We start from the raw sequence: 18687 nt of genomic DNA on the forward strand, positions 1-18687 counted from the left end.
GGCCACACATTTTAATTCCACATCCCATTCCCATTCTGACATGTCTATCCACGGCCTCCTCTACTGTAAAGATGAAGCCACACTCAGTTTGGAGGAACAACACCTTATATTCCGTCTGGGTAGCCTCCAACCTGATGGCATGAACATCGACTTCTCTAACTTCCGCTAAGGCCCCACCTCCCCCTCGTACCCCATCTGTTACTCATTTTTATGCACACATTCTTTCTCTCACTCTCCTTTTTCTCCCTCTGTCCCTCTGAATATACCTCTTGCCCATCCTCTGGGTCACCCCCCCCCGTCTTTCTTCCCGGACCTCCTGTCCCATGATCCTCTCGTATCCTCTTTTGCCTATCACCTGTCCAGCTCTCGGCTCTATCCCTCCCCCTCCTGTCTTCTCCTATCATTTTGGATCTCCCCCTCCCCCTCCAACTTTCAAATCCCTTACTCACTCTTCCTTCAGTTAGTCCTGACGAAGGGTCTCGGCCTGAAACGTCGACTGCACCTCTTCCTACAGATGCTGCTTGGCCTGCTGCGTTCACCAGCAACTTTGATGTATGTTGCTAGAGTTCCAGATTAGCCACTCTGGGTGAAAACATCTCTTCTCCGCAATAATTCTTTTAACAATTATTTAATGCCTCCTGGTTTTTGATCCCCACTGCTAAGAGAAATGGGTTCTCTAAATTCCTTCCCTTTTAGACCCCTCAATTTTATGCACTGGGATCTTATTCTCCTCCTCCTCTGTTCCAAAGAAAACAAGCTCTATGCAATCCTTCTTCAGAGTTACAATTTTTCAGTTCTTTGCATCCTCTCTGCAGTTAGATATTACTGATAGTGCAGCCAGGATTGTTGTCACTTCTCAAACTGTGGCCTAACTCTTGTTGTCAACTGTTCTAGCACATACGTCACTGCTCTTCCATCTTCTACCATAGCTGGAAATTGTGTCAACCTCTTTTTTAATGACTAATGCACATATTCACCAATGTTGCCCATATTGCTACTACTTGAACACACACCTCAATAGCCTTTCAATTCTGTGGTTGGCTAGAGCACATCATGGGGCATTTCAGAGTCAGACGTGTTTACATGTCTGATTCAGTTCAGTTTATTGTCAGGGTGCAATGAAATCCCTTGCTGGGGAGTAAACTGTATACAGGTAAATATTAAATACTGTTGCTAGACCAAAGCAATAGAATGGTGCAAAGTATAGTAGTAGAAATTGAAGCAAGCTGATATGATAACAAATGGAAGGGGTTCAACGACATGGAAGGAACTGTGAAAGAGGTGATTGGTTCAGAAGTCTGATAGCAATGGAGAAGAAGCTGCTTCTGGTGGTCATCTGGACTTTCAAGCCTCTATCTTCTAGAAGGTAGAACAGTGTTTTAGACTGTACTTGAACGTTAGTCATTCTTTAGGGCACTCTTCTATTTTTGTGGATGTCTCTGAAGAACAAGAATTTCAGGTTGTATGTTTTATATATTCTCTTACATTAAATGGAACTAATGAAAATAGTAAAAAATGGAAAAGGAAAATATTAGTAAAACAGATTTTTTTTAACAACAATGTAGCTTTGTGGTAATAATTATTTGCGACTTATGTTACGATATTATTAATCTGAATTTAAATTGTGTAACTGTATTTGGGTTGGAGGGGGGCTGTAGATATGGGGGAGGATTTGAATAGATTATTAGCTTGGGCCCTGGCTTGCTAATTTAGCAACTTGTATACCCTTGGTATATTTTCTTGTTGGATTTCTTTTTTGTCCTTTTGTATTTGCAGAGTTTGTTGTCTTTTGCACTTTGGTTGGTTGTCCGCCCTGTTGGGTGTAATTTTCATTGATGCTACTATAGTTCTTGGATTTACTGAGTATGCCTGCAAGAAAATGAATCTCAGGGTTGTATATGGTGACCTATGTATATGTACTTTGATAATTAATTTCCATTTGCCATGTTTCTACCCAATTGAACAGACTATCAACATCTTCTTACAGTTTGTAGCTTTGCTTCTTATTATTTAACACATTGCAAATATTTGTAACATTGGCAATTTTTGTATCATATTCACAAATTTAGGATTACCGTCAATTTGAGACACAAAGATTCAGGCACAGATTGTCAGAGGAGATGTAGTGAGAAGTGCTCTTCTCTGGTTGGAGAATTACATAATATAGATGGGCTAAGGGCGTAACCATTTAGGACAATTAAGAAATGTATTCGCTTGATTTCTTTTGAAGATTTGGCCACCTAGAGAATCAGGTGAAATGAAGAACTGGGTAAAAATGTGGATTTGAAGATTGGCTGTGCATATTCAATAGTGATGCATGTTTGAATACTTTGGGTGAACACACAAATATCCCATATTCTCATCTTTTTATACACACAATTGATGCATATTTGTCAATTATACAGCAAGATTATAATTGTTGATGGAATATGAAACTTTACTACATTTAGCTGAGTACATAAACTGTCACCTGATTTTGAAATGTAGAGTTGCTTATTTGAAAAGTTAACAGTGAACCAACATATCAGAATTGGTAGAAAGTGATTTGAGTTAATTACTGATGCCATTCATGAAAATATGTGATGTACTACCTTAAGCTACCCACAGCAGTAGCATTGGAATGATGGACATCTAGGCTCATAACTGGTGAGGACTGAAAGCTAGTTTTGATAACATCTGAAATTTGAAGCTGAAAGCTTTATTTTGAGCAAGTTATAATAATTATTTTTATTTTCATGTAGGAACTTGTGTCAGTGCGGTGTTATGCTTGGTTAGTATGCTGACGCATAAGTCACATGTAGTTGTACTTAGCATTAAAAGATCCTTAACAATCTATTGCCTGAGATGCAGATTAGCTCATTTGCTGTCATGGTTGAAAGATTTGCACGACTAATGCCTTTGAACTGAAGTACAGTGATAAGGTCACAATTATGACTTGCACTTTACTGAAACACCTTGCTACCATAATCTTTTTAAGTAAGCCTCTATTTTTTGATGATGTTACTTACTCATTTCAGCTTTCTTTTTGTTGAAGAAACATTGGAAGAAAGCATTGGATTTCAGGAATATAATGTAAATTTGCTGTAGTTTCTTTTAAATCTCCTTAAGGCTTCTGGTGAGGCATTTATTTTGTATTTTAGACTTACTTTATTTCTCTGCGTTAGTTTTCAGAAACTCTATTTTAGTAAGATGCTTAGCAGATCATAGCACATGTCATAATTTAGTGCTGTGCTTGAGCAGTTAGCTACATAATACTACTTCCCAAGTTATGTTCTGGTCTGCTATCCAGAGTCTGTGGTATTAATATACAGTGGAATCCTGGTTAAGTGGGCCATTGGTTAATCAGGGCCAATTTAGGATAACTCTTAAAGAACAAAAACTAATCAAGAAAATAACCGAGATTTCCTTCGTTTATTTGGGACACTATGCTGCTTAACTGGGACACCAGACTGTTGCTGAACGATTTCCAATTAAACATAAAAACATAGAAAATCTACAGCACAATACAAAGTTGTGCCGAACATTTCCCTACCTTAGAAATTACTAGGGTTACCCATAGCCCTCTATTTTTCTTAGCTCCATGTACCTATCCAAAAGTCTCTTAAAAGACTCTTTCGTAAACGCCTCCACCACCGTTGCCGGCAGCCCACTCCACGCACTCACCACTCTTAGCGTAAAAAAACTTACCCCTGACATCTCCTCTGTACCTATTCCCCAGCACCTTAAACCTGTGTCCTCTTGTGGCAGCCATTTTAGCCCTGGGAAAAAGCTTCTGACTATCCACATGATCAATGCCTCTCATCACCTTATACACCTCTATCAGGTCACCTCTCATCCTCCATTGCTCCAAGGAGGAAAAGGCCGAGTTCACTCAACCTGTTTTCATAAGGCATACTCCCCAATCCAGGCAACGTCCTTGTAAATCTCCTCTGCATCTTTTCTATGGTTTCCACATCCTTCCTGTAGTGAGTCGACCAGAACTGAGCACAGTACTCCAAGTGGGTTTTCCCACTCCAATGGCATTATCAGAGGTGTTCACTGAAGATCTATCCCAACCTGTTTATTTCTATTTTATGTACAGTACAGCCCTTCAGAAACATGAGCAGAACCATGAGTCCGTTTCCACATATACATTGTTTCTGTGTAGTGAACAATAGTACCAGAGAGCGCAGCTCTCATTCTGATTCTGATCTTGATACAAGTTATTTTACATAATCAACTACAGCTAACATATCGAATCATAATATGTCATGGCTAACAGCCAGTAAAAGTTCAGCACAATGTGGCAACATCCTCAGTGAAACTCGGACTGATCCAATTTACATAAATTTGTAGGAAGATGATGGGTATCACTTGACATTTGCATTTACTTATCAATCAGACTAGGACAGACAAGGGCTTTCTCTGAACTCCCGTAGTATATTCAAATGTGGAAAAATGTATCAAATTAGTTTTTGTGGTCAGATATTATAACTCAATAAAATCAAATATCGTAAAGAATAATTTGTTTCCATTTACTTGGTGAAAATCACCTACTAGATACTGATAGAGCCTGATTAAGAAGAAAAGATCTCCAAATACTACATTTTTCCTGGTAGATTCTCCAACATTGTAACTGAGAATATTAGATCCAAATATTGCTTCATCAACTAACTATAGAGTCAATGTGACAAAAATTGCACTTTTATGTGTGAACTATCCATTAAGCAGTTTCCAGATTTTGTGCAACTTGCAAATCTATTATCTCCTAAGATTAAAACTACAGTCAAAACCAAGACTTAGTGTTGCCAACTGTCACTTGAGCTAAATTCCACATTTGAATCTATCCATTAAAACTAGATTATAATTCAAAGATTGAAGTTCGCAGAAGATATGTCCAAGAACAGCTCGAGCCAAAAATCTGTAAAAGATGTCTGCTTCTACAAAGTTAAAAACATTGGAGAGATAATTTGACATAACGAAGTCAATTATTAAAATTTACTCCTTTACTGCATTCTAATCTACAAATCCATTAATCTAAAGGAGGGAAAATAAATTTCTTTTTCTGGCATCATTAAAGCTTGCCACTTATATACTTCCCTTAGTTTTGCACCTAGAATCCAAGGTGAATAACCCAATTCAATCTATATGATACACATGCATTTATAAACTCCATATACATATATGATCTTAACGGGAAGTAGGATGTTGCACTAAAAAATCAGTACCTGTACTCATAAAATTGCTCTTTATTATTGATCAACAACAACTTAGGTTGCAAGTTAAAATAACTTGAATCTGTGAATGAGATATTTGACACTTAGCTGCAAAGTATTTCATTTAAATACAGAGCATGTAAAGTACAATGAAAGCCTACTGACTTTTTTTAAATACCCATTTTTTTTACCTACACATCAAATATTGAAAATTATTATTTAGGAATATTAGAATAAATGAAAACAGTGCAAGAAAAATTAAGAAATAGTCAAGCAAGTGAGAAACTTAAAAAATAGCTCACTATTCATAGACTTTTTAGTAAATAATAACTTAGTGACAGGCCTCCTTATTGTGTGTGCCTGCAGGGGAAAGATAGAGGTAAACTTGTTTGCATTTCTCATTTCAAGGATCAGATAATTACTTAAGGCCTTCTCAGGTTCCTTCTTCACAGACAAATCATTCTTTCAAGGTCAAGACTTCATCCAAATCATTGGAATTAAACACAGGATAAGAAAAGTAAGAGACTTTTAGATAGATACATGGAACTTAGAAAAATAGAGGGCTATGGGGAAGTCTAGTAATTTCTAAGGTAGGGACATGTTCGGCACAACTTTGTGCCGAAAATAATACAGAGGAATTCATACAGTGTCAGCTGCTGTGTTCTTTTGACTGACTGTAAATGAACAAAATCAGCGCCGACACCTGCTGCAGATAATAGACTGCCTTCATTGCCTTCCTGCATGAAATAGTGTCAAAAATCACTGCCTTTTAATTCAGCATAGCTTGGTCCAAGTGAATAACATAACTGACACCACTTACGGGTATAAACTGTTCACTCTAAGATAGTATGGTGTTTAATGGCCACACAAATGCATGCAACTAACACTAAATATGATGGCAGAATGTAGTATTAATGATAAGACTCTTGGCAGTGTGGAGGATCAGAGGGATCTTGGGGTCCGAGTCCATAGGACGCTCAAAGCAGCTGCGCAGGTTGACTCTGTGGTTAAGAAGGCATATGGTGTATTGGCCTTCATCAATCGTGGAATTGAATTTAGGAGCGGAGAGGTAATGTTGCAGCTATTTCTTACCAATCTCTTACTAGCTCTTCTTTCAGTTAGTCCTGACGAAGGGTCTCAGCCCGAAACGTCGACTGTACCTCTTCCTAGAGATGCTGCCTGGCCTGCTGTGTTCACCAGCACTTTGATGTGTGTTGCTTGAATTTCCAGCATCCGCAGCATTCCTTGTGCTTACTCCATTTGATTCCTTGTGCCTCTTTTTACCGGAAACATGTTTTCTCTTCCCACTGATGCTGATTGACCTGGGTGAGGTGTTTATAGCATTTTCTGTTCTTATTTCAGAATTTCAGCTTCTGAATTTTTGTTTTGATTTCCATTGTGTACCTTTGTGCTTAGCAGTTCCATGTGAGATGTGAATTTCCATGATCCCTCCAACGTGGAGTGATCATGACAGTAAGTTGTAGTCAGTAGGAAGCTTTCTTGTCTGAATTTGGCCTGAAGCCTTGCTGGTACAATGTCATTTTTTTTTTGCTGATTTGTTATTCATTACACAGAGCACTTGTAATGGTAACTCTGATACTACAAATTTGACTGACTTGATTATTTCTGAACATTAGGACAGATTGTTAGGTGATTGAATGGGGTCAGTCATGTTAATAGTCATAGTCACAGTCATAGTCATACTTTATTGATCCTGGGGGAAATTGGTTTTCGTTACAGTTGCACCATAAATAATAAATAGTAATAGAACCATAAATAGTTAAATAGTAATAGGTATATTATGCCAGTAAATTATGAAATAAGTCCAGGACCAGCCTATTGGCTCAGGATGTCTGACCCTCCAAGGGAGGAGTTGTAAAATTTGATGGCCACAGACAGGAATGACTTCCTATGACGCTCTGTGCTGCATCTCGGTGGAATGAGTCTCTGGCTGAATATACTCCTGTGCCCGAAGTGTTTCTGTTTGAAATTCTGCTCTAAGTGAAATGTGGAAGGGTTGTTTGGTTTCATTTTAAGGTCATTTAATACAGTAGAGTAGGGTGCTTGGCCATTTCTGAGGGCAGTTACAACTTGGTTTTGGTCTGAAATTGTGAATAGGTCACTCTGGCCAGGAATGACATTGCTTTCCTGGAAGTTCATGAGCATACTCCATATTGTTTCCACAGCAATGTTGTTTTTTTTCATTACTGATGCAATATTTTTATTCTAAGCTATTTCATGAATTGAACTTAAATTCTTGAGGTTCCATGGAGGGATTTGAGTTCTTGTCTCCGAATTATTTGACTAGGCTTATGATGTACTAATCCAGTAACATCACATAAGTACCTTTCTTACAAGAAATAACAATGATCTGAGCTTCTTCACATGCTATTCTAATTAATCTATCAGGCAAAGTATTAATGGCTATATCAGTGCTGGAATACTAATTTATCTGTGATTACCTTTTGTAAATGTTTTTAGCCAAATTTAAATTTCATCAGTGTGGGTTTGGGGATTCTATAGGGCCAACTCTGCACTGTAGAAAAGAGACATGTTCTTGCAGAGTGTGCACTCCCTATTAAGAAATAAGTGAGGTGCAGATAAGTATAGACTTGGCAGATTTTGCTGGGTATTGTTGATTTTTTAAAAAGTAATTATTAACTCCCAAGAGTAGACAGGAAGTTGAAGGTGCTCTGCCTTTAACACATTTTTCCCATTGGAAGTTTTTCCCAGTTAGACTTCTAGGTTTTCAAAATCATTTGCCAGCATAAATTAATATTGCCAATTTTTAATGTCTAGTGCTTTGACAAAGATAGTAAAGCTAATTTAAATATGGAATTAAAACTTTGTACTGTTACCTCTGAGATTGAAATTGAATTCTGTCCTCCTGTCCTGGCTGTTCAGTTGTTACAATTGAACAGTGAACGTAACTGTCAAGCAAGAACTTGTTTTATTTAGTGCTGAAAACTTTTGTGGTAGAAAGCAAGTTCTCTAAACTTGGTATAGTCATTTGTTTAAGAGCTTCGCTACACCTTTGGTTCTTGTATGGATTTTGGATAGTTGGGTTTCTATTTTGTAGATTTTGTTTCAAGTTGGCCAGTAGAGATTTATGTTTTAGAACATTCAAGAACAGAAGGGAAATACTTATATTTATATGGCTATATTTATACTCTGTTCTTGGTTGATGCAATTGTAACGAAACCAAATTTCCCTCGGGATCAATAAAGTATGACTATGACTAGTAAGGGAGCCAAGCACATTCCAGAGATACCAGTGCAATCCTGAAAAATTTATTCTGAGACTTTTTGAAATAATTCAGATCAAATGACAGTAGGATCATTAAAGGAAAAGTAATTTTCTACTGTCTCATAAAGAAATGATATTAAATAATTTATAACCTTTTGTTAATCTTTACCACAGATTTGCATATTTTGAAGAGAACCTGTTTACTTTATTACAATGTTGTACTTGAATTGGTAACCACCCTGTGATAGAGGCACTTTGGTTTAGTTATTAACTTCTGGTATTGTGAAATGTGTTGCAAGTTCATCAGCAGTAGATTACAATAATATAAGATTTCACATGAATGCAATTTATCCTGTTTGAAGTAAGTTTTATGTTTGAGATAATCAAATGTGGCATTTCACAGGTAAGGAGATGGATTGAAATTCACAGACATGCAGTTCTTCAGCGTGTTAATTCAAGTCAGTTGCAGCATGGCAAATGGCAGCAACTTGGAAGTTGTACTTGCCTAGGAATTCAGATCAGTTTGTTTCTGGCCTTAAGATTTAGATGTGTGCTTATAGCTGGGGTGGTCTACAGGGTGAGGGGTGTTGCACTGTGAGGGTAAGCACAAATTGAAAAATTGTATTTGTTTAATCTTGCAATACTATATTATACTTTATACGTTATTGTCACCAAGCAATTGATACTAGAATGTATAATCATCACAGCAATATTTGATTCTGCACTTCCCGCTCCCTGGATTACAAATATTAAATATTAAAAATAAAAATTAGTAAATATTAAAAATAAAAATTAGTAAATATTAAAAATTTAAATTGTAAATCATAAATAGAAAATAGAAAAATGGAAAGTAAGGTAGTGCAAAAAAAACTGAGAGGCAGGTCCGGATATTTGGAGGGTATGGCCCAGATCCGGGTCAGGATCCGTTCAGCAGTCTTATCACAGTTGGAAAGGTGCTGTTCCCAAATCTGACCGTACGAGTCTTCAAGCTCCTGAGCCTTCTCCCGGAGGGAAGAGGGATGAAAAGTGTGTTGGCTGGGTGGGTCGTGTCCTTGATTATCCTGGCAGCACTGCTCCGACAGCGTGCGGTGTAAAGTGAGTCCAAGGACGGAAGATTGGTTTGTGTGATGTGCTGCGCCGCGCCGTGTTCACGATCTTCTGCAGCTTCTTTCGGTCTTGGACAGGACAACTTCCGTACCAGGTTGTGATGCACCCTAGAAGAATGCTTTCTATGGTGCATCTATAAAAATTAGTGAGGGTTTTAGGGGACAGGCCAAATTTCTTTAGTTTTCTCAGGAAGTAAAGGCGCTGGTGGGCCTTCTTGGCAATGAACTCTGCTTGGTTGGATCAAGTCAGGTCATTTGTGATATTGACCCCGCGGAACTTAAGGCTTTTGACGTGTTCCACTTGTGCACCACCGATGTAAATTGGGTCGTGCGGTCCGCTACTCCTTCTGAAGTCAACAACCAATTCGTTCGTCTTGCTGACGTTGAGGGATAGGTTGTTGTCTTCGCACCGTGCCACCAGGTTCTTAATTTCCTTTCTGTACTCAAACTCATCATTACTCGAGATATGGCCTACAATTGTTGTGTTATCAACAAACATATATTGAGATTGATGGAAACTTGGCTACACAATCAAGGGTGTACAGTGAGAACAGCAGGGGGTTGGTTGAGTACACAGCCTTGTGGGGCACCAGTGCTCAGAGTGATTGTAGAGGAGAGCTTGTACCCTATTTTTACAGCCTGGGTCCTGTCTTTGAGGCAGTTGAAGATCCAGCTGCAGATCTGAGTGCTAAGGACCAGGTTCCAGAGCTTAGGAATCAGTTTATTTGGAATGCTGGTATTAAAGGCAGAGCTGTAGTCAATGAAAAGGAGCCTTATGTATGCGTCTTTATTCTCCAGGTGTTCTAAGGAGGAATGTAGGGCCAGAGAGATGGCATCTGCCGTTGACCTGTTGCTCCGGTAGGCGAATTGCAAAGCGTCGAGGTTGACCGGTAGGCTGTGGTTGATGTGTGCCATAACCAATCTCTCAAGGCACTTCATAGCAATTGATGACAGAGCCACAGGTTGATAGTCATTCAGGCATGCCACCTTGCTCTTCTTTGGCACTGGGATTATTGTTGCCTTCTTAAAACATGAGGGGATCTTAGACTGAAACAAGGAGCAGTTGAAGATGTCAGCAAACACTCCAGCTAGCTCGCTTGCACAGGCCCGGAGAACCCGTCCTCGGGTGCCATCTGGGCCTGTTGCCTTCCTTGGATTTGTCTTGAGGAAGGCCCTTCTAACGTCCTCCTCGGTGACTGAATCTCGATGCCACCAAGTCCGGTTCATCCGGAGGAAGCAGGACGCTCCTCTTCTGTTGAATCTTGCGTAGAAAACGTTAAATTCGTCAGGAAGAGAAGCGCCACAGTTATTGATATTCCCAGCCTTTTATTTGCACCCAGTAATCTCATTTAGACCCTGCCATAGTCTACTGGCATCCCTTTGGTTAGCCTGAGCTTCCAACTTGGCTCGATATTGCCTCTTGGCGCCCTTAATGGCTTTCCGGAGTTCACGCCTGGATTCCGTGTAGCGACTGGTATCCCCGGACTTAAAAGCCGCAGCTGTAGCCTTTAAAAGGGACTTGACCTCATAATTCATCCATAGTATTGAGACTAAGTGTGGTTTTGTGACTTTGGTACTGTAATCAGGTTTAAATTTCAAACCTGTGAGGAAATTTGAGCCACATTCAGAATGTTACATGATATACAATAAGAAATGTGCCCAAACCTCTAGTGTGTTTACATAGAACAGCCCTTCTTTAACCTACTTCAAGATAAATCTAATTCTTTCCTCCCACATAGCCCGCCATTTTTATTTCATCCTTGTGCCTAACAAAGTGTCTGTTAAATGTCCCTAATGTATCTGCCTCTGCCACCACCCCGGCAATGTGTTCCACACAGCTACCACTCTCTGTTTAATTAAAAAAATCCTGCCTTTGACATTCCCCTATATTTTTGTCCGAACATCTGAAAGTTGTGCCCCATTGTATTAGTTATTTCTGCCCTGGGGAAAAAAGTCTTTAGCTGTCTGATTGATATATGCCTTTTAAACAAGGCATAGATAGAGTTTTTTAAAAAAAGTCTAATGTTTACATTTTGTCAAATTCATTCTAATCATGCTAAATATTCAACCTAGACCCCAGTTACCAATGAAAGAATGTCAGTGAATCATGAAACTAATGTTTTGATTAGCATGAAGCCTTTTGTTTGTAGTATCTGATTTGATTTTTCCTTTTGCCTCTCATGAGAAATTCTACTTGAGATACAAGGTCTAAATCTGGAGTTTTACAGGTTTAGTGATCTGCTGTTTCTCTAGCTTTGTCTTCTGTAATGAGCACTGGTATTATTCTGAGGTGGAGTGAATCAGCTCAAAATGTTTGGCCTTTCAATAGGAAAAATATTTAAGTTAAAAAATGAGTTTGTTTCAGACTCTTTTTACATTGTCCAAATTATGGGAAAATCTCCGTTTTGAGTCTTTGCCCTGTGGATATCAGATTTTGGATCTTGGACCTGTTGAAGTTAACTTCCCTGTGCACTGCTTTGAACGAGATTGTTTCCCTCTTCAAATAAGTTGCTTTCATTTCATGTTTTTTATTGGTCTGCTATTGGGCAATAGTAAAATGTTGCTTACTGAAGCTTGTATTAGTGTAACTTCCTTCAGAATAGGACTTTGGATTGTAAGATTATCTGGATAGAATATGCTCCTACAATGCATCCTTTTCCTTGATCACTGTCTAATGAAGCTCTACCACAATTCTTGAAACTTAAATGATCATTAGGAGTCAGGAGGTGGAAATCAGCAACTGAACAACTGTCCTAGGGTAGAGCCAGAGGCTGGTAATGATACAGTAGCTTGAACACCAAAACAGATATTGTGCATTATTTAAAAACGCAAACAACAGGAATTCTGCAGATGCTGGAAATTCAAGCAACGCACATCGAAGTTGCTGGTGAACGCAGCAGGTCAGGCAGCATCTCTAGGAAGAGGTACAGTTGACGTTTCAGGCCGAGAACCTTCGTCAGGACTAACTGAAGAAAGAGCTAGTAAGAGATTTGAAAGTGGGAGGGGGAGAGGGAGATCCAAAATGATAGGAGAAGACAGGAGGGGGAGGGATGGAGCCAAGAGCTGGACAGGTGATAGGCAAAAGGGATATGAGAGGATCATGGGACAGGAGGCCCAGGGAGAAAGACAAGGGGGGGTTATTTATTTTTATACACACGTTCTTTCTCTCACTCTCCTTTTTCTCCCTCTGTCCCTCTGACTATACCCCTTGCCCATCCTCTGGGTTCCCCCCCTCCCCCTTTTCCTTCTCCCTGGGCCTCCTGTCCCATGATCCGCTCATATCCCCTTTACCAATCACCTGTCCAGCTCTTGGCTCTATCCCTCCCCCTCCTGTCTTCTCCTATCATTTTGGATCTCCCCCTCCCCCTCCCACTTTCAAATCTCTTACCAACTCTTCCTTCAGTTAGTCCTGACGAAGGGTCTTGGCCTGAAACGTCGACTGTACCTCTTCCCAGAGATGCTGCCTGGCCTGCTGCATTCACCAGCAACTTTGATGTGTGTTGGTTGTGCATTATTTATTTGAATCTGGGAATCTGTATGATCTTTCTGAGGTAGTGTCTGGGCTTCAGTTGAAAAATTGTATTTCTTTGCAACACTTTTCAGTATTATACTGTAATTTGGATTAGACTTTTGTGCTCTGATCTCAAGTGCTGTCTGGATTGGACCATCGTGTTCACCATAACATAATTTCTCTATCCCGTTAAAGGTTCCAACATTTAAATGTGGCATGTTTTTAAGTAGCTTACTTAATTTGAAATAGTTCTCGAATCAACCTTTTCTGTTCCATTCAATAAAATGTTTTCTTTTATGTGAAGGAGGTGCTAATAGAGGGAGTATAGAGAAGAAACAAAAGCAATGCTGGATTGAGATTTGGAAGCACAACAATTGCTGGAAATCTGAAATAATTCTGGACGAGTCTTAAGGTCAGGCAGCTTCTGGGGATGGAGGAAAAACTAAGATAATGTTAGAATTTGATGTCTTTGTATCAGCTCTGTTTAGAATTGAAATAAATGGGAAAGTGCATTAATCAGAAATTGAATTCTATGTTGAGTCCTGAGGACTACCATTTGCACAGATGGAAGGTGAGATGCTGTCCTTTGAGCGTGTGTTAGGCTTTATTGGCACACTGTAAATCCAAAGACAAAAATTGGTATGGGATGGAGAATTAAAGTGACAAACAACAGGATACTTTTAGTAAAATGGAGCAGTTTTGCAAGGTAATTCTCCAATTTTCAGTGCTTTTTTTTTCAGAATAGAGGAGACCACATCATTGGCACCCAATACATATGTTAAGCTACTTAAATCATTAGAAGTGCAAGAGAATCATTGTTTCATCTGGAAAGAACGTTTTGCCTTGATAATGGGAAGGAAGGACGTAAAAGGAAGGAAGTGATTTATCTCCTGTGTTTGCATGTGAAGGTGTCATGAGAAGTTGCATGGAAGGGGAGTCAATATTGGTGAAGATGGAAGAGTGAACAGGGAGTTGTGAAAGAATGATCCCTTTGGAATATTCGAGGGGAAATTTGATCTACAGGTGGATATTAAAGAATATGACATGTTCAATGTGGAAACTTATGAGGTAGCAAGTGATGACAAGAGAACCTGATTCTTGATCTTAGTGGGAGGAGTCTGGGTGAGGGCAGATAGACAGTAGATGAAGCAAATCTGATTGAAAGTGCGGTTCAGTTGAGGAAGAAGACATCATAGAAATTGTTTTAGGAATTGTTGTTATCATCATAATGCATGCAATCAAGTTGGAGAAACTGAGAAAATATAATGAAGTCCTAAACAATAGTATTGTGGGAGGAGATGTAACTGAAATATCTATGGGAGTTGTTGAGAATGTAATGGCAATTGTTTGCCAAGTTAATCCCTGAATTGGAGATGGAGAAATCCAGAATAATTACCTGTTTTCACTGTGTGCCATTTGTGTGTCATTCAGCAAAACTATGTCAAGTATTTATGTAGTTTACAGGTTTCCCAGATCTCTTTTGCCCTTTTTCCTACAGCAAGTTGAATATTATTCACTTAGCATGATTCTGTTATGTTCTTTAAATGTGAAAAGCATTAGTATGAATGCATAATTAATTTACTCAGCCATAGTTCCATCCATGAGTTAACATTCCAGCTATTTTCTTAGCTCTTGCCCAGAGTTTAAAAGTGTATCATACCTTAATGAACAGAATGGGGTCCCAGGAATATCAGCTCCAACACAAATATTTTATGTAAAGCAGTGCATTAATGAACAGGGCTACTGAGCTGGGAGCCTTGCGTGAGCTCCTGACCTATTTGTTCCCACTGCTGTGGTGGAGGAACCTGTCCTCCCCACTGTTAGGATGTTGTGGCAGAAACCTCTTTTCAATCTGTACCTTCTACAGGCAATTCTGCAACGAAGACTTAGTGTGAAGAGATGCCAATAAGGAACTATGCTGGGCAGACCAGGCCAAGTGATGTCACTTAGCATTGCCACACGGGGCTCAAGGCTGCAGCCATTGAAAATGGCACCATTGAGATCTCTGGGTTAGGGAGCAAATCAAGAGACAGCAGTTTCTATCATATCTACAGTCTGACGGAAGTGATAGAGATTGTAATATCTGGGTGGTATGTCAAAACATGGAGCATGTGCTGCTAGTACCCATCTGTAGCCCTTTTGTTCATCCTGGCCTGCTGTTGTACTTCTTAGAAATGTGGGTGATTTATAGCTGTAGGTGTGCCAATGAAGGGCATGGCTTTGTGTGCAACCAAAATACAGATGTCTTTTTTTTCCAAATGTACATGTAAGTTTTCAGACTGGAGTACCAAGAGCTGTCTAATCAGTGAATCATTGCTCTGTGGGGTAGTGCTGAGGAGGATTCCAGTGAATTATCTAAATAAGAAAAAGTCAAGACTGCAACATCAATCATTAAGAGAGTTTGCAAATGTGATCTTGCAGTGGCTGAGATGGGAATGGGGGGAAACGGTCTGATGACAATTGGTAAATTTACCCTGCCATTTTCAAGGCAGAACTAAACAGCCTGCAAAATCAAGGTTTTCTTTTGTTGATTCAAGTGCAAAGATCTGGGATGTCTGAGGGTCTTCTGTGTACACAGCCATATGCTAGAGAAAGATCCCTGGCAATGTTGCTTTCTTTAACTAATAAATTCCAAGCAATAGGTTTGTGCCCAACCACCTAGCTGCAGATCCTGTAAGCTCAGGGAAACAGCTGTGAAAGATCAAGAACAGTATGAACTTAGTAGAATAATTGGTTATTGTGAAATTGAGCACAGTAATACATCTACAGAAATCCAGTGCCTTTAAGTGTTATCATTGGGATGACGGACCAGCTGGCCTATCCCTATTTATTAGTGCTGTCTATCTCTGTACAAACAATTGTTATTGCAATTTATTTCAAACCATGGTAGCAAATAAAAGACAATTGATAATATGATAAACCTAAAGAAATGCAATTCTCTGCAGACTAAAATGGAACAAAGTTGTTAGCGCATTAAGACATGTGAAATGTTAAGGTTTAAGTACCAAAATTGTACTTCTAAATGATGCCATTAATACCAATTTGAGGAAAATCTTGTATAAATGATAAATGATCCTTGTAAAGCCATTCATTCAACCTCTTCAAAAATGGATGAAATCCTTGAGTCAAGCTGTGGCCAGAACTTAATAAGCAAGGATTACATTATAAATTAGCAAAATTTATTAAAACTGAACTTGTGCTTTAAAAGTGTGGTGTATGACTTTCCTGGTTACTTAAACAATCAGAAGAAGTTGGCACCATTACCTTTGAACTTATGAATATGATAGATTTTATTTGGTGCAAGGAAAAAAGGAAGTTTAGCTTTTATTACCATAAAAATGTATCAGTTGAAACATTTGAGAGAAATTGCAGAGTAGAAAATGATGTATTGCATAGTCTTTAATGACAAATGTTTTGAAAGACCAATCTTGGGGTATGGAAGGTGCTATCCAAACTTTTGGTTGATACATCTGCTGCATGATAGATTGCTTGATGGAACTTGCATGGATGGTTAGTTTTTTTCCTCCTAATGATCATAAGCAATAAATTCAGTCAAGGCAATATTGCTTTGACCAAGCGTCCTTGAATTTTTTAAGACAATGTTTGATTAATTAGTTAGAGATCAAGCTATTTAGTTGTTGCTAAAGCCAGCTGGTCCAAGCTTTGAGGAAGATCATAAGCTACATTTGGAAATGAAGTAAATTTTTATTTTTGGATTGTGCATCTGTAGTGCATATTTATCATGGTCTGCAGTGAACTAGATTGCAAAATGATAAACTTAGTTTTTGTATATTTAAAAAAAACTACTTAATGATACAGATAACAAACAAGACTGGAAAGATAATACTGAATTAAACATCAATGAACTTACTTAACTAGGTGACTTGGTGACTTGGAGTGAAGCACCAAAAGATGAAGTATTCTGATAGTAAGCCTGTTCTGCACTGAGAAAGTAAAGCATGTATCAATTGAGCTTTTATGGAGGTACAAGCTTGTGGAAGAGTGGCTTCCCAATTTTTATCTTACTGTATTAACTTGATAGATTTCACTCTGTGTACCTGTAAGAAAAAAAGATAACTAGCCTTGATGTCCAAGTACATAAAGAGATTTGTTCCTGACACCATGCTGATAAAAGCATGACTCTGTTGATCATTAAAGTACAAGCGTCCAATATGTGAATTGGGACAGCATTAGGAGAAATAAGAGTATGAGCAAGTTGGGTAATGTTAGGATCTGAGTGTTAGCTTCTTCTCCATGGACTGTGTCTATACTTCTTGCTGCTCGGTGAAAAGCTAGCATAATCAAAGATTATAAAAAAACACCCTGGAGTTTCTCTCTTCTGCCATCTTCCATCAGGCAGAAGATATAAAAGTTTGAGTGCATATTACGGGGTGAAGAACAGTTTCTGCCCCACTGTTATGAGGCTATGGTTTCCTAGCACAATAAGTTCAAAGTAAATTTATTATCAAAGTACATATATGTTGCCATATATAACCCTGAGATTCTTTTCTTGTGGGCATACTCGGTAAATCCAAGAAACATAATAGAATCAATGGAAGAGTGCACCCAACAGGTTGGGCAAACAACTAATGCGCAAAAGCCAACAAAATTGGACAAATACAAAAGAAAGAAATTAATAAGTAAGTAGTAAATATTGAGACATGAGATGAAGAATCCTTTAAAGTGGGCCCATATGTTGTGGGAACAGTTTAGCAAGTGAACCCTATGGTGGTTAAGGGGTAATAACTGTACCTGAACCTGGTGGCATGGGTCCTGGGGCTCCTGTAGCTTCTTCTGATGGCAGCAGTGAAAATAGAGCATGGCCTGGATGGTGGGTGTCCTTGATAGATGCTCCTTTCCTGTGACTGTGCTCTGTGGTAGATGTGCTCAGTGGTAGGGGAGGATCTTACTTGTGACAGACTGGGCCAGACTCCAACGCACATTCATAGCAATTTGTCAAAATTTTAGATGTCATGCCAAACCTTCACAAACTTCTAAGGCACTTCATAATTACATTTGCACTCTGGGCACATGACAGATCCTATGAAATGATAAAACCGAGGAATTTAAAATTTCTGACCCTCTCCACCTCTTTTCTCCTGATGATGACTAGTGCATGGACCTTCAGTTTCCTCCTCCTAAAGTCCAATGAGATGGACCTCAATCTACCTCACTATTGTTTTGCCTTATTTTTGACCTGCATTGCACTTTCTCTGTAGCTGTTACACTTTTCTACAATTCTGATGCTGTTTTATCTTGTACTTCAAAGCATTGTGTCATGATTTTATCTGTATGAATAGTATGCAAGAAAAGCTGTTCATTGTCCTTCAGTATATGAGATAATAAACTCGTCTGGGTTTCAATTTATCAACTGATCACATGGTTTAGTATGTGCTGTTATGGTATCAATGCCAGTGCACAGATTCTTTTGAAAAGCAATAGCAAATGGCAACATCAGAAATATGAGTTGCTTTTTCTGTGCAATGTACCAGTTAATATTGGCAGATGGACTGATTCTTTACAACAAGAATCTGTTTCACTGATGTTTTCACCAAAATATTTTCTGCTGGGAATGAAAAATGACACAGCTATTATTTGGAGGTATGGGCATGTGGAGTGAATGAATTTA

At 38.8% G+C, this 18687-nt stretch overlaps 1 protein-coding gene across 4 annotated transcripts in view; it reads left to right on the forward strand.

Annotated features, from left to right (window-relative positions):
- The window catches only part of eps8a (EGFR pathway substrate 8a, signaling adaptor), a 226022-nt gene that overhangs the window by 80923 nt on the left and 126412 nt on the right, over positions 1-18687 (forward strand). The window contains exon 1 of one of the 4 annotated variants that reach the window (XM_063072449.1): positions 8785-8802. The exons of the other annotated variants lie outside the window; for them this stretch is intronic. The gene's annotated coding sequence lies outside the window, so the exon portion shown is untranslated. Of the gene's footprint in view, positions 1-8784; positions 8803-18687 lie in introns of those variants that run through there. 4 annotated transcript variants of the gene reach the window in all.

The sequence above is a fragment of the Mobula hypostoma genome, chromosome 20, assembly GCF_963921235.1.
Source record: "Mobula hypostoma chromosome 20, sMobHyp1.1, whole genome shotgun sequence".
In the NCBI taxonomy this organism is placed as follows: Eukaryota; Metazoa; Chordata; class Chondrichthyes; order Myliobatiformes; family Myliobatidae; genus Mobula; species Mobula hypostoma.